This window comes from Medicago sativa, chromosome 3, assembly GCF_051527215.1.
Source record: "Medicago sativa cultivar Bolivia chromosome 3, Bolivia_mono, whole genome shotgun sequence".
Classification (NCBI taxonomy): Eukaryota; Viridiplantae; Streptophyta; class Magnoliopsida; order Fabales; family Fabaceae; genus Medicago; species Medicago sativa.
Window position 1 is genome coordinate 75,213,949 of NC_140751.1, and position 20,290 is coordinate 75,234,238.

Genomic DNA, 20,290 nt, shown 5'->3' on the forward strand with positions numbered 1-20,290 from the left:
GAATTTTGCAAGTAATATTGAAATAAACTGCAAAGAAAGATGTAATTGATCAGAGACATATTAAATGACTTGAAATTCAAGAAAAGAGGAATTTAGTATTTTTAGGTCCAAAATTAGGGTATGACAGCTGCCCCTATTTAAGTTTCTTTGTCCGGAGAGTCAAGAGACGGAGTCTTAGAGTTGACGGGACGAAGATACTTAAATATTAACATTTGCACTGCTTTTGGACATAAAAATACGTTTTCAGATTTTCAAAATCATGAATGCCATGCAATATTTTGATTATGAATGCAAGACAAACAACTGGAGTCTATGGAACATGTCATGTCACTGGGGATTCAGGTGGACATTGACAGGGTAGACAAACCAGGGGATAGAAGATAAGGTACAAGTTGTTCTTTGGATCGAACTAGTCACTTGACCAAGGAATACAAAACAAGAGATAGGTACAAGCTGTCCTTGGGATCGAACTTGGCACTTGACCGGAAACATAGACATATAGGCAGATACAAGCTGTTCTTTGGATCGAACTTGACACTTGATTGAAGATACAAACAGATAGGCAAACACAAACTGTTCTTTGGATCGAACTGGCTGTTTGGCCGGAGATACAGACAAAAGGGTAGATACAAACTGTTCTTTGGATCGAACTTGCCGTTGGATCATCACCACATCATGTGGGTAGGTGCAAACTGTTCTTTTAGATCGAACTTGCCGTTTGACCGATAACAAAGCATAAGCTGGGTACAAACTGTTCTTTGGATCGAACTTGTCGTTTGTCTGGAGGTATAGGCATATAAGCAGGTGCAAGTTGTTCTTTTGGATCGAACCTGTCACTTGATCGATAACAAGACATGTTGGGAGTCTGATTTGACAAGATACCTATTGAGGGTAAATTGTCATTGACTTGATTTGAGGGTAGACATGACCATTTTTGTTGGCCCAAAAGCAAATTGAGAGTGAATTGACATTGACCGAGACATTGATTTGAAAGTTGACATTGAAAGAGAGATCGAGAATTGAGATTGAGCAAAGACATAAACATAGACATTGGATTGGAGAGCTGAAATTGACATTGGATTGGAATTGAATTGAAAATTGACATTGACATCGACATTGACATTGAGATTGGACTGAAAATTGAGATTGAATTGAATTTGAAATTGAGATTGCTTCGAATTTGAATTGAATTGAAATTGAAATTGGAAATTGCTTCGAATTGACATTGAATTGAAATTGAAATTGGAAATTGCTTCGAATTTGGCATTGAATTGAAATTGAGATTGCTTCGAATTTGACATTGAATTGGATTGAAAGTTGAAATTGGAAATGCGGCATGTATGTATGATATAGCAAGATTATTGAATGTATGAGCACATAAAATGCATGATTATGCATGTATGGATGCTTGAAATGCATGATTGGTTTGTAATTTGACAACGGAGTTTCACAGGGATAGACAAAACATTGGAAGATTGGGCACGTAGTGGCTCGTGCTGCAACATATTCACAGGGGAAAACCTCTTTGGTGAGACCGTCGTTTGAAAGACGTATCAAACCCATGGCCGAGGGCAATATAAACTTGTAAAGGAGGGAACCTTGGAAGATTCTTGGATACAGGTCGCCGTTGTTAGGCGTGTCAGTGCTGGGTAAACATTGGATGTTCGCATCTGTGGTCAATGCTTTTCAACGTTTCATTCTTTCATTCTTTCATTTTCAACCCCGTTTTTGCCTGAACCGCCCTTTCGGGTTTTCGATTCACCGGGGAATAAAATTCTTTCCATTGCCCCATTTTTTGCCTGAATTGCCTTCATAGGTTGTCAATCAGCGGGGTGCTCATTTTTGCCTAAGCCGCCCTTTCGGGTTTTCAACTTAGCGAGCTTTTCATTTATATTTTCAATTTTTCATTTTCATTCTGTTTTTTCATTCTTGCCATTGACCACAGATCATCCTGGGGAATAACCTGCTTGTAACACGTATTGAAATAGACATTGACATTCATTTATTCATGCATGTTTCATTGAAATGTACCTTATTGCTCAGGTTTGCTTTCAAAATAGACAAGAAAAGATGTTTCGATTTTCAAAAATGTTTGTTTCAGACATTGACATTATCAAATAGAAAGAAAAATGTTTGTATATAGCATTGAAAGTAGAAAGAAAAATAGAGTTTCGAACAATAGCATAGGCTCAAATTGATGTAGAAGAGTGAAAGTTAGCCAAAGGCATGACTCCACGGATTTACAAAGCTTGGAAAATGGTAATTTTATTGGTTGGTGATACATTGAACACGATGACCGCTACATTTCATAGAAATTTTGAATTCACAAGTACAGAAGCTTCTGATGAAAACGATCATTGACAGTTGTAGATGCCCCAAGGGGTGATGGTGATTCGCCAGATATAGTTACTTGTCTTTTATTGTCAACCTCATTCTTGCATGAACCGCCCTTTCGGGTTTTCGGCTCATCGAGGCGCTCATTCTTGCCTGAGTTGCGTACAATCTCAGCGAGCTTTTTCATATTCATTTTTTTTGTCCCTAATTTTTGCCTGGATCGCCCTTTCGGGTTTTCGACCCACCGGGAAGCGCATTTTTGCCTAGGCCGCCCTTTCGGGTTTTCGACCTACCACGCTGTTCTTTTCTTTCTAGACAAAGTATTTCTTGACTATATCGGCATTAACAGGATTTGGAAGCTCAACACCATCCATGTGTGTAAGAATCAAAGCACCACCAGAGAAAGCCTTTCTGACAACATAAGGACCTTCATAGTTAGGTGTTCACTTGCCCCTTGGGTCGGGTTGCTGACTTATCTTTCTTTTCAATACAAGTTCGCCTTCCTTGAATTCTCGAGGTCGGACTTTCTTGTCAAAAGCATTCTTCATTCGCACTTGATACAACTGTCCATGAGCCATAGCATCCATACGTTTCTCTTCAATCAAATTCAATTGATCATACCGACTTTGACACCATTCAGCCTCAGTTAGTTTTGCTTCCATGATCACTCGAAGAGATGGAATCTCCACTTCCAGAGGGAGAACTGCTTCCATACCATATACCAAAGAGAAAGGGGTTGCCCCGGTTGAACTGCGCACCGTAGTACGGTAACCATGCAAGGCGAAAGGTAGCATCTCATGCCAGTCTTTGTAAGTAGTGACCATCTTCTGAACGATCTTTTTGATGTTCTTGTTAGCGGCCTCAACTGCACCATTCATCTGAGGTCTATAAGGAGAAGAGTTGTGATGTTCAATCTTGAATTCTTCACATAAAGCTTGCATCATGCTATTGTTCAGATTGGAACCATTGTCAGTGATGATCTTGTTGGGAACACCATATCGACAGATGATGTTATTCCTGATAAATTTGACGACCACTTGCTTGGTCACATTTGCATAGGAGGCAGCCTCAACCCACTTGGTGAAATAGTCAATTGCCACTAGAATGAAACGATGTCCATTGGAAGCTTTTGGCTCAATTCTTCCGATCATGTCAATGCCCCACATAGAGAAAGGCCATGGGGAATATATAACATTGAGAGCGTGTGGAGGCACATGAATCTTGTCAGCATAAATTTGACACTTGTGGCATCTCTTCGCATGTTTGTGGCAATCACGTTCCATAGTTATCCAGTAATAGCCGGCTCTTAACAGTTTTCTTGACATGGTATGGCCCGAAGCATGGGTCCCAAAAGTACCATCATGTACATCATGCATCAATTTCTCAGCTTCTTGCTTGTCAACACACCTCAACAAGACCATGTCATAGTTCCTCTTGTATAGGATTTCTCCGTCCAGAAGGAACTTACTAGCCCATCGTCTTAAAGTCTTTTTATCCCTGTTGGAAGCACCAGGTGGATATTCGCGATTCTGCAAGAATTGTTTGATATTGTGATACCCAGGTTTTCCTCTATTCACATCTTTATCAGCTTGATCTGGCATATTTTCAATAGTAAACACATGAGCGGGTCTGTCAAGACGCTGTACTTTGATCACAGGCACGTCATTCCAGTGGTTCACACGAAACATGGAAGACAAAGTAGCAAGAGCATCAGCCATCTGATTTTCATCCCGGGGGATGTGGTGCAACTCAACCTTGGTAAAGTATGTCAACAGACGTCTTGCATAGTCACGGTATGGGATCAGCTTCTCATGATGAGTCTCCCATTCACCCTTTATCTGATTAATAACAAGTGCAGAATCTCCATAGATGTCAAGGTGCTTAATTCTCAGATCCAGGGCTTCTTCAATGCCCAAGATGCATGCTTCATATTCAGCTATATTGTTCGTGCATTCAAAAGTTATTCGAGCGGTGAAAGGAATGTGGTGCCCCTGTGGAGTTACAATGATGGCCCCAATTCCTTTACCATAAGCGTTAACAGCACCATCAAACACCAATCCCCATTTGCTATTGGGATCCGGCCCTTCATTAATCAGTGGTTCTTCACAGTCTTTTGCTTTCAGATACATAATTTCTTCATCAGGGAAATCAAACTTGATTGGCTGGTAATCATCAAGAGGTTGACAAGCAAGATGCTCAGCAAGGACGCTTCCTTTGATTGTTTTCTGAGCCTTGTACACAATATCATATTCAGACAACAACATTTGCCAACGTGCAATCTTTCCAGTAACAGCAGGCTTCTCAAAGATGTACTTGATTGGATCCATTCGGGATATCAACCAAGTTGTATGATTCACCATATAATGACGCAGGCGTTTGGCAGCCTAAGCTAAAGCACAACAAGTCTTTTCAAGCATTGTATACCGAGTCTCACAGTCGGTGAACTTCTTGCTCAGATAGTAAATAGCATGTTCTTTCTTTCCGGTCTCGTCTTGTTGACCGAGGACACAACCCACGGAATCATCTAGCACTGACAAATACATAATCAAAGGCCTTCCTTCCACTGGCGGGACAAGGATAGCTGGCTCTAACAGGTATTCTTTAATGTTATCAAAAGCTTCCTGACATTCATCATTCCATACGACAGGTTGATTTTTTCTGAGCAATTTGAAAATTGGTCCATAGGTAGTAGTCATGTGAGATATAAATCTTGAAATATAATTCAGACGTCCGAGGAAACCTCTGACTTGCTTCTCAGTTTGAGGGGCCGGCATTTCTCTGATGGCTCGGACTTTATCAGGATCAACTTCAATGCCTCTTTGGCTGACAATGAAGCCTAGCAACTTTCCAGATCTTACACCAAACGTGCACTTGTTAGGATTCAACCGCAGCTTGTACTTTCTTAATCTTTCAAACATCTTTTTCAGATACACAACATGCTGCTCCTCATCACTTGATTTCACAATCATATCATCAACGTATACTTCAATCTCTTTGTGGATCATATCATGAAACAGAGTTGTCATACCTCTTTGATAGGTAGCACCAGCATTTATCAAGCCAAACGACATCACTTTATAACAGAATGTTCCCCATGGAGTGATGAAGGACGTCTTTTCTCTATCTTCAGGAGACATTCGTATCTGATTATAACCAGAGAAACCATCCATAAAGGAGAACACTTTGGATTGAGCAGTACTGTCAACAAGCACATCAATATGAGGCAACGGGAAGTTATCTTTCGGACTGGCTTTATTCAAATCTCTGTAATCAACACACATTCGAACTTTCCCATCTTTCTTTGGTACTGGTACGATGTTGGCAATCCACTCAGGATATTCAGCTGTCATGAGGAAACCCGCATCAATTTGCTTTTGCACCTCAGCCTTGATCTTAAGAGCCATGTCTGGACGAGACCTTCTCAATTTCTGTTTGACAGGAGGACATTCAGGTCTTGTCGGTATCCGATGTTCCACAATCTTGGGATCTAGACCCGACATATCTTCATAGGACCATGCAAAGACATCTGGGTAATCATGGAGAAGCTGAATAATCTTCCTTTTCACTTCTGGCTCAAGTGCAGCACCAATCTTGATCTCTCGCTTGTTCTCTTCAGTACCCAGGTTGATAAGCTCAATCTCTTCCTGGTGAGGCTGAATGGCTCTTCTTTCTTGTTCAAGCAGTCGAGTGATCTCATACGGTATCTCTTCATCATCATCCTCATCTTCAGCTTCATATACATGGAATTCAAAATTTGGAGGAATTATAGGGTCACTGTGTTCAACGGGTTTATTGTGGTTCAATCTGCATAATATGATTGGGATGATTTTAGAAAAATGTTTTCTATGCAGATTTTTGAAATTAATAAGAAAATACAGATGTTTTGGTTTTTTTTTCTGGCATTACCATTATTTCCAAGGAAAAGGCACTAAAAGTAAAAAACAAAGAGTCGTGAGAAAGACGACAACTTTTATTGATAACGGCAATGCCGAAACAAACATGCCCTTACAATGATATCACTTTCGCCTTGGGCAGAGCGAAAGGATTGTTATTTTGAAAACAAAGAAAAACATGAGCAACAAGACACATTACATGGAAGCATGCATGACTAAAGGAACATCAATGGCCTCCCAATTTCTCACAGTGCCTCCTGGTATAACAAATGTAGGCACGTGACTACTCTCAGCGGCATCTTCAGCAATAGCATTAATAAACCCAGCACTGTAGAAAGTTCCTGTTGAAACAGCAGATGTTGGGGAGAATCCAAGGCCCTCTTTACGCTTGTTTTCCAGAATCTGAATTACTTTGCCCCAGCCAGCAGCTTGTCCTTCTTGAACAGCCTTCTGGGCGTCTTTCAGTGAAGCCATAGCAGTACCAGCCCTCCGGGGCTCTGCACCTTCAACGGTCAAGCCTTGAAACGACGTCCCTTCAGCGGATCCTGCTTCAACACAAGAGAAAGATGACACTTGGCTAACCAGATATGCTTCTTCACCATGCACAGTGACAATCTTACCGTTCCTCATAAACTTGAGCTTTTGATGCAAAGTAGAAGTGACTGCCCCAGCGTCGTGAATCCACGGTCTTCCGAGGAGGCAACTGTAAGAAGCATTAATGTCCATGACCTGGAAAGTAATCTGAAATGTCTCGGGACCGATGGTAATTGGCAAGTCTACTTCCCCAAGAACATCTTTGCGAGATCCGTCAAAAGCTTTAACCAGATAGCTACTTCCCCTCAAAGAGATCCCATGATGGCTCAATTGCCTTAGTGTGGATTCAGGCATTACATTCAGGTATGATCCAGTGTCCACCAGCACATTGGATATCATGTCAGACTTGCAGTGTACCGAGATATGTAGAGCCAAGTTGTGGTGTTTCCCTGCTTCGGGGAGTTCATCGTCACCAAACCCCAAGTTGTTGCAGGCAGTAATATTACTCACTATCCCATCAAACTGATCCACAGAGACTTCATGATCAACATAGGCCTGTTCCAGTATCTTCATTAACACTTTCCTGTGAGCTTCTGAGCTCATGAGCAGAGACAGGATGGATATCTTTGACGGGGTTTGCAGCAGCTGGTCAACAATCTTGTAGTCACTCTTCTTAATAAGTCTCAGAATTTCATCCAGATTAGATTCGTCAATAGATTGGCCTGATGGGACAGCGTTCTTGTCAATAGGAGGAGCAACTGGTGGAGTTATTGTGGCAATAGGTGTAACCACCTTCTTTTGAAACAAGGGTGGACGGACTTTCCCGCTTCTTAGAGCTGTAACTTCACTAGCAACGTTATCCACTGTAGCTGGGGATACCAGAGGCACTTCTACTCCGTTCTCAATCATGGTTGCGTTGTACTTGTAAGGAATTGCTTTTGTGGAAGCATAAGATATGGGACCAGGTAACCTGATCACCAAAGGTTCAACATTCCTTGTTTGAGATGCACTTCCGGTACTGGCACGATCACACATACATCACTGACGATCAAGTGTTTGTCATCCATCAGACTCTGGATATCATCTTTCACCACACTACAGCCCATAGGATTTTGGAGACATTCTGAACAAGAAGCATGATCGTGATTGAACAAAGAAGCTCGGCAAAGTTTGACATGAAATGGTACCAAAGGAGTAACAACATTGCGGACATCCAGCATATGATCCTCTTGAAGAACGGGGATTCCTTCGAAAGCCTCGACCATATTAACAGCAGCATGGTTTGGAAGAGGATTGTCAAGAACATGAGGAACACTATTCTCAAAGGTCAACCTTCCTTTTTCTATCAGATCTTTCACAATATATTTCAAAGCATAGCAACCTTAAGTATCATGGCCTTGAGCACCCTGATGGAATTCACATGTAAGATCCTGTCGGAACCTGGGAGGCAATGGATTAGGCGGAGGCTTGCCTGGTCTGGTGACGCAGTGTCCCTTAGCAAGTAAAGTTGGGAGCAGCTCAGCATACCGCATTGGTATTGGTGGAAAAGAAGGTCTGGGTCGGGGACCCTGTTGTTGCTGTTGTTGTTGCTGAACAGGAGGTTGATGTTGTACTTGCTGAGCAATGGCATTGACGGGCACTGGTGGTTGACCCGGCGGCAGAGGATATTGCTGGTAGAATAGCGGGAAGAAAGGATGTTGAGAGTACTGCATGTATTGGTAGGGCAGAGGTAATTGTGTAGCAGCTGCAGATGGGTTACCAGATACCATCCCTACTTCAGATTCTTTCCTCTTATGGTGGCCATTGCCATACTTCTTTGGTGCACCGGCTGAAGATTCACCCTTTTCAAGAACAATGATACCTTCTCTGACGGCCTCCTCTAGACGAGTTCCCATAGTAACCATGTCGGAGAAATTGTTTGGAGCAGATATTATCATTCTTTCTTTATATTCCTTCTTCAGAGTCTTCAGGAATGTCTGTGTCAATTCTTCTTCATCAAGTCGAGGAGAGACACGAGCAGCTGCCCCTCTCCATCTCTGAGCATATTCACGGAAAGTTTCATCTGACTTCTGAGACAAGGACTTAAGGGAGTCCCTATTTGGCTTCAAACGAGTGTTGAACTCATAATGACTTTCAAAAGCAGCAGCGAGTTCCTCAAAAGTATGGATATTGTCTTTGCTCAAGCTAGTGTACCAATCTGCTGCATCATCTGTCAAGCTACTCTGGAAGCAGTGGATCATTAGTGAGTCATTATCTGCGTAGTTTGCCATCTTTCGGACGTACCGGATGACATGGTTGTGTGGACAAGAAGTTCCATTGTATTTGTCAAATTCTGGCTCCTTGAATTTCTTAGGAACCTCAAATCGGGATACCAAGCATAGATCACGAGCTTTAGCAGGAACACCATTGTTTCCCCGGCTAGCCTTGACCTCACGAAGTTCTCCAGCCAATTCCCTTAACTGTCTTTTCATAGCTTCCATTGCGGGATCTTGTCCACGCGGAGTATCGACATCAATCACCTGTTGCACAGTGTGTACAATAGGATCGGTGACAACAGTGGTTGCGTGAGGCATAGCAGTGGATACGGGAATCTGTCCTTGACCAGCAACACCAGAGACACCAGCAGCAGTATTAGGAGAATAGTAAGCAGAGAGCCCATAAGGACGCCCATTAGGTATAACAAACCGAGCATCAGTAGCCACAGTGGATAGTGGGATAGATGGAATTGCTTCAGTAGAAACTGGGATAGATGTGGCTGGTTGTTCCTGTGCAGCCATCATAGCGGACATAGCGTCATGAGCCTTAGCCAAGTCTTCTTTCATAGCAGCCAATTCGGCACGGAGCTGAGCATTTTCTTCTTCAAAGTTAACCATAATCCTTCTCTTGTGAAATCTTGTTTGATGAACTCTATCTGGTTGGTAGACTTTGCGAACACGAGCCACTTTTCAGACTGCGGCGGACAAAACCAGGAGGCAATGAGCACGAGAGAAGTTTTTTGTGACCAATGAATGCATATGATGCATGAAATGTGTTAATGCATATGCAAAAAGACTCTTTTTTGTGTTATCGAAGGGTTTTCAGACAAATTAGAACTTGTAAACATTACTAACAACAATTAACATAAACGGGAAACAAACAACCAACATATAGTTTTACAAGACGATTCCCTTTGAAATGCTAAGCCAAGGGATAGACTTTGAAATGTAAAGCAACATAAACGACTGGAAATAACAACAGGAAGTAGAAATCCTCAAGCATAGGAAGTGGAAGCATCATCCTCAGACTCAGACTCATAGCTGCAGTATCGTGCATAGAAGTCACGGGCACCCCTAGCCCTCTTGGAGTCCCTCATAAGCAACCTATCTTTCTCTTCGATCTCTCTCTTAGCCTTAGCTAACTCTTTCTTCAGTGTCAAGACCTCATGAGTCTTCTGCTCATCCTTTCCATCCAAAGTCATGATCAAGTTCTCAGCTTCATAGTACCTAGCCCTCCACTGATGCTTCTCCCGACTCTCCATAGCTAGATGCTCCTGATACATCTCCTGGGTAGGTGGGAGTAGAGGCAAAGGCATGGTAGGAACAGATGCAGACACATATCTCATAGAGGGGTAAGGCATACCAATCTCCACAGCTTGGTTTATCACCCACTATGTATAGGCCTCATGAGCAACACCGGACCTTACACCCATATGCTTCACCTCTTTCTTTCGGAGTTTAGACCAAGCTTCCATGAAATCCTCTCTTATTCCCGTGGGAGCATTGGAGTAGTGAAAGAAGTAAGGAGCTGTAGCAAGATTGATGGGCTTATCTTTCATCGGAAAACCAAATTGTCGCAAAGCAAGCTCCAGGTTATAGTTGATTCCACCCCGGGTACCAAGAAGAGGTACATTAAGAAACTTCCCACCACCAAAGATGATTTCCTTAACCCTAGAAGCGGGAGTGAGCCAAACCACTTCATTAGGAGTGAGAGCCATAATCCTCTGTGAAATAGACCAATCCTCCGAATTGTCGTGGAAAGACTTCGGAAGGTGCGAAATAAACCACCTATAGAGGAGAGGCACACAACAAAGAATATATCCACGACCCTTGCTGGAACGATCGTGAATAGCATGGTATGTGTCAGCTAGCAAAGTAGGAACCGGATTCTTGGAGTGGAAGATCATAATAGCATTCATGTCCACGAAGTCATCAATATTCGGAAAGAGAATAAGCCCATAGATGAGAAGTGCGAGAATAGCCTCGAGAGTGTCCTGACAAGTGGTCTTGAGGTTGGCTTTCCCAAGAAGATACTCTGAAGTGAACCCTCGGATGCGTGCCTTAGTGACAAGATTCTTGGAGACGTCGGTGGTCTTGAGATAGAGATCCTTAGCAATAACCAATGGAGTGGGAGGATTTTCAGGTCCTGAGAAAGGTACCCCCTTAGCAATGGGTAGACCCATCAAGTGAGAATAAGCCTCTAGAGTAGGCACCAGCTGAAAGTCGGGGAAAGTGAAGCACCGATAGTCCCGATCATAAAATTGCACTAGAGTGTGCACAAGCTTCTCATCCACATTAGTCTGGAGAATAGTAAGTAAAGCCCCATAACGGCGTCGGAAACCAGTCGGATCCTCGATCTTGAGTGCCAAATCTCTCAAACTAGCCAAATCCACTTCCTTGAACTTGTAAGACTTAGTTTTCTTCATTCCTACAATGTTTACAAATTCAACTTGTCTAAGCCCTTCGATAACAATGCATGGAAAAAGTTTATGCATGTATGCATGTATGCATGAATGCATGATTATGTTCAAGTTCGGAGAAAACATGGTGGGTTGAAGTTCAAAGTCGAGGAGTCATGGGTGGACACGGTGTCCGGTGAAACTAGGGCTTTAGGATAATAGTAACCGGGTTCTAAAAAGGTTCCCAAGTCGCAACCTCTCCAACGTATATCATGGTGTCACGAGACAACACTCGCTCCATGATTATCCATGGAAGGTCTAACTTGAGTGTAGTATCGCGTGACGACTAAAACTAGAGACAACACTCGGTTTAGCCTCCGCACTACGTCCTAGAAAATGGTCATGGATGGGTTTGGTTATCTATGGTTCATAGCGTCATAGAACAATTAGAAGTAAAGTGCCTAAACGCGACAACACGCGCCGACAACATCACCTCTAAAATGCCTCAGCTATGTGGGATTGATCGCATAATCCAAAACACGAGGCATCCCCCGGAATGAATTGTCGATTATATCCCTCCTAAATCCTAAGTTCACTCAGCCCGGGTGCAGGACTTTTGATATTCTCACCCCACATGTTTGCAAGAAATTAAACATTTATTCACATAGGAAAGCAAGTAAAAGAAACAAGTAAAAAGAGCGCAAGCGTGGAAATAAAGACTAGGCGTAACTCTCGAATCTCCCCAGTGAAGTCGCCAGCTGTTTTATCTTGGTTTTCGGGTGTCAAACATTGATTAAGTTTGAACCTTTCTAACCGGTGATATCTTATTTTTTCTTGGGAAGGGAAAAAGTAAGCAAAACCCTTGAGAATCGAGGTCCGGGAGTTGTTTTCGCTACGGGAAGGTGTTAGGCACCCATAACGACTATAGTAACCTATAGGAACCGTCTTTAATTTCTACGCGCGCGCTTTATTTTTAAATGCTATTTAAAAAATGATATTTACACCTAAGAGTTTACTAAGTGAAGAATTGGAGGGAGGAGAATGTTTGAATTTTTATTTTATTTGAATTGAAGGAATTTTGTTCCTTGCCTACGTACCCGTTTAAGGGATCAAATCCACCGTAGTTCTCTTCCACAAAATGTTTTTGTTTTTGTTGGTTGATTTTAAGTTTGAAAATTGGAATTTGAAGAATGGAGATTGAGAGGCCTTAAAGGCATGAGAATTTAAGAAAAGGTGAGGTTTAATTAGTGATTTTGCAAAAGAAGTCAAGTATGATTAAAGTTCATTGAAATTTGATTAAGAAAATAAAAGGGAAAATTACAATGGGATTTTGATCCCAAGGTTTATTTAGAAAATGGTTTGAATGATGTTGTTCACATTTTTTTGGAAAATTGACTTTTCTAAGTATAAAGCCTAAACATTCATCTAAACGTACAATCCTAAACATACATCTAAACATGCATATTCTAGCTATATACCTAAAGTGGTGTGTGTGCATGTGTCGGTGTTTGTGTCGGTGTACATTATTAGAGTCCATTGTCCTTATTACATCATGCCCTAGTTACATTCTATGGTCTTTGTGAGAACTTAATCCCACACAAATGAATTAAAAGCAAAAAGAAATGTAAAGAGATGGGATGAGAAGATGTGATGAAGAATATGCTTACGATGTATGAAACATGGAGCAAGAAAATGTTAGTGGCACAGGGTGATGTCAAAAAGAATAAAGCAAGTAAAAATATTAAGGCAAAAGCATAGAAAACTTCACAAAACAAGGCCAAAAAGTGCAACAATATAACTAAAATTCACTCACAAAATGCAAGAATCCCATTGCCTAAAATTCCCACATTCTAATATATTTTTCAAAGGCTTAGAATCAGGTCTTAAAATGAGGATTAAGGCAACATGATGACCTTGTCATTTTTAAAGTGAACTTTAGGCATATATGCATTGTTTATTCACAAACATAACTTGTAATCCAAGCAACTAATCAAGACTCACACACAAGCCTCACAATTATGTACAAACAGTAGCTAAAGGTCCATAGAATCATATAACATGTTCATCAAATAGTCATCAAGAACATAGGATGGAATTGAGCCAATTTTTAGAGGTTTTTTCCCACATGAAATCAAGAAATAATGCAAGAAGATGTGTTACTATATTTTTAACAAAATTTTCAATGATCAAAATGCATAGAAACATCACAAAAGTAACAAGAAATAGACATGAATTTTTTTTTGGAATTTTTAAAGGATTTTTAGATTCAAAAACATACAAAAACTTCACAAAATTAACAAAAAATGGTAAACAATTAACTAGAAAATACCATATATTTTTTGATCAAGATTTAACACCTCACATCATCACAAAAACGTCAAGAAAGGTACCAAAACTCATGTAAACACAATTATGGAATTTTTATAAGATTTTTAGGCAAGGCAGGGGTTCCAGTAGCAAGAAAAATGGTGCATATAGCCAAAAAACACAAGAAACGAAGGGGAGGGATCCAGGCCCAAGGGAATATGGATCCTGGACTATCCAAGCGTGCCAGGGACGTTGGATTGATCCAGGATCCTAAACCCTAGATCAGACGGTGGAGACATAGGTCCAGGAGTGAACCAGACTGGTTCAGGTGAACCGGTCTGGTTCACGTCCCTTTAAAAACACAAGGACCGGTCCACCATCTCATTTCCTTCACTCGTTCTCTCTCTTCTCTCAAATCTAGTGAGAGAAGCTCTCACTTCTCTCTAAGATTCCGTCGTCTTCTCCGACGAACACAGACGGCGACGGTATGGCGGTTGGCCGTGCCTGAACTTTTTTTAAAACTTTTTCTCGTCGTTGTGTTCGTCTGAGTCTCCTCTCCATGATTCTTAAACTTGTTTCTTGAAATAAGGCATGGATTTGAACAGATCTACACTTGAATCTACGTTCTAGGGTTTCAAGAAATTTTCCTAATCTTTTCGAAACTAAGCCCTAATTCGTCCTATTTTCTTCACTGATGATGATTATACACTCTGATTTGAAAAATAAACGGTGGATCTTCATGATTTTGCATTTTAGGGTTTCGTTTCAACTTTTCTGAATCTTTTCGAATCTTCACATCAATTCACCGTTTATTTTCCATTATAAACCTTCGATGATGATTATGGATGTGAACGAGAGGGTTTTCACGTGTTTACCTGGACTTGTTTGGAGATTCGAACAAAGAAGATCCTGTGTTCGTTCTTGATTGTTCTGGTGAGTTCTACGAAGAGACTGAAAATAAATCAGTTCTTCTTGCTTTCTCTTTCACTGATTCAGAACATGCTTCGATTATCTCTTCTTCTCCTTTCTTTCACTGTGATCGTACAATTTCTTCGAAGTTGTACTTGAATTGCAGTCTCTTCAATTCGATGATGAAGATTCGAACTCGAATCTCTGAGAATTGCAGCGAACTAACCTCAATTCGGTTCAATTCTTTGATTTTGGAGTTCTTAGGGTTTCGAATTCGAAATGGTTTTTTTTGTGAATTATTGAATCTGGCTTTCTTATGATGAAATTGATGTGGATTTATGATGAATTGATGTGAATTAGTACGAATGTGTGAAAGTTTTTGATGAATTGTGGTTCTAAAAAACGGTTAGGGCTTGAAGGTTCTTCGAACCTTCATTGTGTTCTTGGTGATTTCTGGAAACGGTTATGGTTTTGATCTTCGAAATTGGAGAGAGAATGGTGAAATGTGTTTGTGGTGATTTGGCACGTAATGATTGATTCTCTTGACTTTGACCATTGAGTCAGCTTTTATAGCTGATGTGTAACTGCTGGACCTGTTAGATGATGACATGTGGCATAACCTTGTAACAAACTTCGGTGGACTAATGAGAACTTGACATATGGCCTGGACCTGTGACTTGGACAAAAAAGGACTAAACTGCAAAATAATAAAAATAAGGACCAAGAATGAAAAAAAAAAGACACAAAGGACTAAAATGCAAAAATTAATAAAATTGAATTAAAAAATGTAATTTGAAATAAACGTAAAGTGAAACGACTAAAACTGACAAAACGAACTAAAACGAACCAACGGCTTAAATGAGGTACTTTAAAGTAACCTCTCTCTGCCGAAATTTCGTGTGAAATGACCAAAATGCCCCTGGGGCTAAAACGACCAAAAATGACTCAGATGCGAATTTTAAAATGGATTTTTATCAAGAAATTAAAGCAAGAACTTATACAAACAAAGTTAAAAGACTCAGAGACAAATTTTTAGAGATTAAACAGAGCTTTAACACTTGAAAAGACTAAAATGCCCCTAGAGGCTAAACTGACTCAAAATGACTTCAAATGCAATTTTTGAAATGGGTTTTGACATAGAATTGAAATGAAGACTCATACAAACCAATTGAAAAGACTCAAACAATTTTCAAAGACTGAAAGAAATTTTGGCATAGGAAATGACTGAAATGCCCTTTTATGTGAATTTTGCAAGTAATATTGAAATAAACTGCAAAGAAAGATGTAATTGATCAGAGACATATTAAATGACTTGAAATTCAAGAAAAGAGGAATTTAGTATTTTTAGGTCCAAAATTAGGGTATGACAAGTGGTTGCCTCCTTTATATCATCATCTTCAGAAACCGTTTCTTCCCTGTTTCTAGATCTATTTTTTTTTGGATTTTTCCGGTATGCTTGTGATTGCGAATTCTCACGCGAATTTCGGCGAACCAGTACGCAGAAGTTCCTCGAATCGGTTCGCGCGAACCAATTCGCAGTTCTCCTATGGATGCCACGAATTATGTTACTCTGAGAAAGAGAGAATGCGGGATTAAGAGATTAAGGGAAGATTGAACTTTGTAATTGCATTAGCTTTATTCATTGAGGAATCAATATTTATATACAAAGGTGTTCCTCTAATGCTTGCACACCAAGTAACAAACCAAGGTGTAACAAACTAGCTAAAAAATAGGAAAAACAGTTAATTACTTAAGAGATAAGTAACTAACCCTAACAAACTAAACAAAACATGATTAAGGTTTGAATTACAAACTAACAATGAGCAAGGTCAATAGCAACAACGAAGCAACAAATATGAGGGTCAAGAGTGCAATGGTTCAGCCGAATATAATGGATCTTCAATAAACCTAAGAGCAACTCCATCACTGTGTTCTTCAAATGCAAGAACATCATTTGTTTTGTTTTTAGCATTGGAGGTCTTTTACGTGGCAGCCAGGGTGGAGAACGGTTGTGCAGTAAGAACAAGTTTCGGCTTTGCTTTTTCTGACACTCATAAACACAAAAGCACAACGAGTATTACTTTTCCCACTCTATAGGATTCTCGCGCGCCCTGCATTTTTTCCAAAAATGCCCTTGAGGTTTCCGGATTTCATAATCCGAAATGGTGTTTTCCTTTGTTATAGGGTGCAAAATGGAGTTACGGATTTATCCGGATTTTGTAATCCGGAAACGTCAAAAATAGGGCGCGTTGCATGATGTTTCCGGATTACATAATCCGGAAACCCCCTAAACACCCTTTTTCAAGGTGAAACAGTTCGGATGATATAATCTGAACTGTATCAGCATAAATCATAAACATGTTTGTAACATGTATAACCATTTTAGGACAATATTAATCTTCCTAACTCTTATCCTTTTGTTTTGGGTCATTGTTACATGTTCTTAGTCAAAAATCGGGTTTTCGGACTACTTGATCGGATTGCTCTTAAACTTCCCCAAAAAATCAGAAAAAATTCAAGGACCATGACTTCCTTAGAAGGAACTTCATATGGGACTCCGCCCCTCAAAATCCAAAATTCCATCGTTTATACCCATTTTTCATTTTTTTTAATTATTCATATTCTCTGAAAAATCCGAAAAAATTTGCACTAGTTTTATTTGATTTTTAGAATTTTTTGGTGGTATTTTTATATTTTTATGATTTTATTTGACAGGATTTTAGCATTTTTTTTACTTAGTTTTTTTGTTGTTTTTAAAAGCAAAACTCAAAACTGCTGAAATGTGAGAGTCTGATGACTGATTATACATAAGAATTGTCCGGATTATAAAATCCAAAATAGTAAACACAAATCCGGATTTTAAAATCCAGACTGCACAAGGGCATTTTTAGAAAAAACGCAGGGCGCGCGAGAATCCTATAGGTGGGAAAAGTAATAATCAAGCACAACATACAAATTAAAAAGTAAATACAAGGCCCACTTAAACTAAAACAAGAACATATTACATTGTTTTTTTCCATTGGAGTAAAAATAGAGAAGTGATCTTAAATATCAGCTGGCAACTTTGGACCCACAAAAAATTAGTGAAGAACATAATTTTAGTTCTAGCATTGTAGATGCTCTAAGAAGTGAAATGACTGTGTTGTCAATATGTAACGGTAGTGACTCATTTATTCTAGTCTTTTCGAAAATTGATAACTCACCAGTTTGTTATGAATAGATTAGGAAGGATCTAGAATACTCTTCTTGTCTATATAAGATCTTGTAGTTTCCAAAATATAATCATCAATGAAATTAAATCTATTTCCTCATCTTAAATTCTCAGGAGGTTTTTCTATAGCCATCCAAATCAGATTGAGTTTGTTTGTATCAACATAGGATCACATCTCTTCGCTAGAATTCAAACATGGACTCGGAAAAAGTAACAAATTTAAATAGTTAGGCTACAAGAGAATAAGAAACAAGCAGATAATTCCATATATAGAGTTTCAAATATTGTATGATTAATTCAATTCAATAGAATTTTGGTAGCATAAATCAATGCCTTAAAAAAAGTATCATGAGCTTATAATAAAGGGGTCAAATTCATCTTGATGGGATTAATTTCTCAATAGAGTTAAATTTTTTTATGCTTTCTAGCTCAGAATTGCCTTTTATCATTTTGATTGTGTGTTAGGTGTAGAAAGAAAATTAGAAAAAATAAGTTTCTGGTTTGGGCCTCCCATGGTCCATTTGTTTCGTGTAAACTGGATATTATTTTGGGACAAAACTATGCAGGAGAAAAAAAAAATTTGTGGGGTGAGAGAGGCTCGAACTCTCGACCTCAGGATTACTCAGAAGCTATGAGACCTACGCGCTAGCCAACTGCGCCACCACCCCTTGATGCTATTGGAAACAATAAGCTAAGTTATATATCTAATTTATAAGTTTTTTTCACTTGGATTATATAAAACAGGAATCGTCAAAGTTGATATTGACTTCTACTTTAGGAGCCTTCCTTTCAGCTTCCTGTGTAGTACTACTACTAGTAAACTCCTAATTAAGAAATATGCATGCATCTAACTTAGCGGATAGGATAATTAAAGGCAAAGATAGAGACATACATGGTTGCCATATATTGGGAGTTACTCCTAACTTGAAAACATGGGCATATATACACTGAATTATTTCGGTCAAGAAGGTAACACCTTCCCAAATTATCTACCACGCTAGCTCTAATAAAAACTATCTTAAATTCCACCGAACATTAATTCAAGGGGAAAATATGCGCATTCTAGGCAGAGAGACTAGTTCTTTGTGTTTTCTTGTTGTGAAATTATTATGGAGTACATGCAACTGAGTCAAAGCTTGAAGTTACTACACAAAATAATTAAAAATTTAAGACGTGTCATTGGTGTTTGTTAATTAATGTTTCCCTACATCACATGAGGTGTAAGTTCTTTTAAAAGAAATTAAAATATCACATTTTATATCATCATCAATATTGTATTCTAACACTTTATTTACTACCACTCTTTATTAATTCATAGTAATTTCTCTTCTCATATTGTATTCTAATAACTTGTTGACAATGGGAGGAATTCATTGTATATTTGTATTGACATAATTATAGTGAATTATTGGATCATTTTAGTACATTATATAGTTATTTTTGCACGTATGATGTTAAACGATGTAGAAAGGGTGAATTTAGTTGGTGTAGGTAGTTGCTACGTGGATTATTACAAAATCTATTATAATATTGCATGTAGTGGAATAATCAAATAGATTTTTTTAGACATACATTCAATTAAATTGCACCAAGTAGATAATTTTAGAGAAGTTTTATGAACTAACCTAAAAAGGTTGTATCATGATCTAGATGTATCATGTATGTGTAAAATGTTTTGAATCATCGATATATATACAAATTAAATCTTTCATGTGTTATTTACTAAATCAATTTACATTATGAGACTAAGGTCTAAGGGGGGAGTGTGAGTTTGAATTTATGTGGTTTAGTACGTTAGATTCGTGGGACCTGTTCAATTGATATTATATTTACTTATTAATTTATTTATTTATCTAACCTAAGGTCCTTGTCTCCAAAATTGGAATCAAGCCATGCTCAATCCAGAGGTGAATGCACCATCACAAGTGTCGGGAGCTGTCTTTGCGACTATCGGGAATTTAGGCCATTGTAAGCGGACACCAAGCAAATATTTATTAATTTCATGTCTCTGTAGAACTCACTTTAAAAATTAAATGGAACAGACCATTCCACGTGAATAAAACCTTAGTATTGTTAATGTTTAAGATTACATCAATCATAGTTTTGTTCTCGTGATTTTAGGTTATGGATGGCCATTTAAGATTTAATACTAGCTGGTGCGTAGATTAATCAAAGCTGTGTATTTCACAGGTGCAATGTACCTGACCTATATGAAGAGTGAATGGACAAGATAATTGTGTTTTTTTTAGGAGAAGATAATTGTTGTTAAATGGTAAATTATCAGCTTAATATTTTTATTTTATTTTATCAAAGACACTTAATTTGGTATGGCCTAGGAGGTAACAAAAAACTAAACTAAAATATAGTATATCCTAGACGACCTGAATTAAATAAAGCAGGAGTATTAGCAGCATATTCACTCATACGAAATTCTGGCAAATCTTTCAA

At 39.1% G+C, this 20,290-nt stretch overlaps 1 non-coding gene across 1 annotated transcript; it reads right to left on the reverse strand.

Annotated features, from left to right (window-relative positions):
- Positions 1-18,425: 18,425 nt before the first annotated feature.
- Positions 18,426-18,510, reverse strand: TRNAM-CAU (transfer RNA methionine (anticodon CAU)). Its single transcript is given in 2 exon segments — positions 18,426-18,461; positions 18,473-18,510. It is a non-coding gene; the product is annotated as a tRNA-Met (tRNA).
- Between the last annotated feature and the right edge of the window lie 1,780 nt (positions 18,511-20,290).